Here is a 2,731-nt window from a genome sequence, read left to right on the forward strand (position 1 = left end):
AATATAATTGGAGTATTTAATTAGTGGTACTAAGTACTAATCAACAATAGTGGAATTTCTCGACACGTGGCACAGCTGAAAGGATAAGAATTTTGTGCTTATAACACGTGTACAATAAGTAGGGCCCGCCAGTCCGCTGTGACCTACCGACCATTGTAGGCAATGATGGTATTCTACTTTACTGTTATCATCAGCTGGTCTACGGAGATAAGAAGGCTTGAATTTAGACCGTAGATTTTAATCAAGATAGTGAAACTTCTTATCTGACGGTTGTAATCAGGATTTGGATTAGATTAATGTGTGAGCAAATACTGGTGAAAATATTGGTTAGGATCTAAGGTGTGTGCCCCAAGATGCAACAGATCTTAATTTGACATCCTTGTTCTCAAAGAACACGCAAAGCAAAATTAAAGGTGGGGTCTCTTACTAATAATGTGGGGGCATTCATTAGTAATAAAGGATTAAAATAAAGTAATTAGAGTACTCTTTTCCTCTTTTAGTGAGGCAAAAGTTAAGTTTAGAATTGTATAATCTTGCTTATCATATCACAGAATCACTCCGAATCCGTTTAGTACATTTTTTCGGTCCAACTTTTCATAAATGTATCCCACACAAAATTACATATTGGCCCTCCAATTGAGGTAGAAATTAGAATACATAAAACGGATAAGAGTCGATTTGTCCCTCTACTATCATAAATAGGTCTTATTTATCCTCTGTTTAAGTTTTTTATTAAAAATATCCCTACAGTTATACATTAGGTTCATATTTATCCATTACACGTTAAAACGAGTTACATTTGCCATTCGTTATACTTTAAGATCGTATTTACCCCTCTACTCTTCAAAAATGATTACATTTGCCCATCATTATACTTTTTTGACATATTTATCCTTACAATTATACTTTAGGATCATATTTGCCCCTCATCCGATAGATCGCCATGTCCCGCCTTTGTTTTCCTACATGGCGCATATGTGGATTTCTTTTTCTTCCAATTTAAAGATGGTCACCTATTTAAGATAATTTAATCCGCTCACCCAATTTAAATAAGACACACTAACTAAAATAAATGAAAATCATAATTCCCAATCCCCCTCCCCCCCCCCTCCCCCCCACTCGTCCATCTCTCTTCTCCGGGCCAGCTCCATATTTTTCGGAGAGCGAGAAAATTTTGGACAGTGAATGAACAAAACTATAGTGTTATCTCTAATTGATTTATTTAATTATTTCACCTTTGTCTATGTTAATTTATTTCCCTTTAATACTTAGGAGTTAGGAGACATGAATCACTCAATGATATTTTGAAGTGTTTGTAGAGATACAACTCTGTAAAGTTTAAACTGGGTCAATTGACCATGATTGATCCACGAAAAGTAATTTTCTGATACGACATTTACGAAGATTGTGCGAAATACAATAGTTATAGCAGCGACAACATATTGGCAAATAATAACTTTGAACTCAAAATCACTAATCTAATACAACTCACAATTATTGCAGTAACCAAAGTAAATTACGAGAAGTTGCACAACAATGGAGTTAATGAAGTCTTATTTAAATTGGGTGGGTAGATTAAATTATCTTAAATAGGTGATCATATTTAAATTGGAAGAAAAAGAAATTCACATAGGCGCCATGTAGGAAAACAAAGGTGGGACATGGCGATCTAACAGATGGGGGGTAAATATGATCCTAAAGTATAATTGTAAGGATAAATATGTCAAGAAAGTATAATGAAGGGCAAATGTAATCCTTTTTGAATAGTAGAGGGGTAAATATGATCCTAAAGTATAGCGAAGGGCAAATGTAACTCGTTTTAACGTGTAAGGGTTAAATATGAACCTAATGTATAACTGTAGGGATATTTTTGATAAAAAACTTAAACGGAAGGTAAATAAGGCATATTTATGATAGTAGAGGGGCAAATCAGACCCTTATCCGTACATAAAATGCCACCTAGACTTGTACCCAAAATCTTTGTTATACATTTGTTGACCACGAAAATATTTTTAGACACTTAACCTTTCAAAAGTGTATCTATTACACACCACTTTTGTATTTCACCACTCTTTACAAGTAAGTGTAATGTCACGCGCCAATGGAATCTTGACACGTGGATTAATATAATGACTCGACCGGTTGTTTTGAATATTATAACCCTGTTCCCCCATTTACTGCTCAATTTATGCCTTACAATTGATTTATGGCTTATCGGGTTAGTTGGTTCGGGTCCGGAAGGAATTCGAAGTGAAATGAGATACTTAGTCTCATAATTAAAAATTTTAAGTTAGAAAAGTTGTCCGGATATGGATTTGTGTGTAAACGACCTCGGATTTAAATTTTGATGATTCTAATAGCTCCGTATGGTGAATTTGGATTTAGAAGCATGTTCGGAAAATTATTTGAAAGTCCGTAGTGGAATTTGGATTGAAATGCCGAAAGTTGAATTTTTGGAAAGTTTGACCGAGGGGTTGAATTTTTGATATCGGGGTCAAAATACGATTCTGAAAATTTTCATAGGTCTGTTATGTCATTTATGACTTGTGTTCAAAATTTGAGGTCAAACGGACGTGATTTGATAGGTTTCGGCGTTGTTTGTAGAAATAAAAAGTTTCAAAATTCATTAGGCTTGAATCTATGTGTGATTCATGTTTTTAGTGTTGTTGGATGTGATTTGAAGACTCGACTAAGTTCGTATGATGTTTTAGGACTTGTTGGTATATTTGGT

Source organism: Nicotiana tabacum, chromosome 12 (assembly GCF_000715075.1).
Source record: "Nicotiana tabacum cultivar K326 chromosome 12, ASM71507v2, whole genome shotgun sequence".
Lineage (NCBI taxonomy): Eukaryota > Viridiplantae > Streptophyta > Magnoliopsida > Solanales > Solanaceae > Nicotiana > Nicotiana tabacum.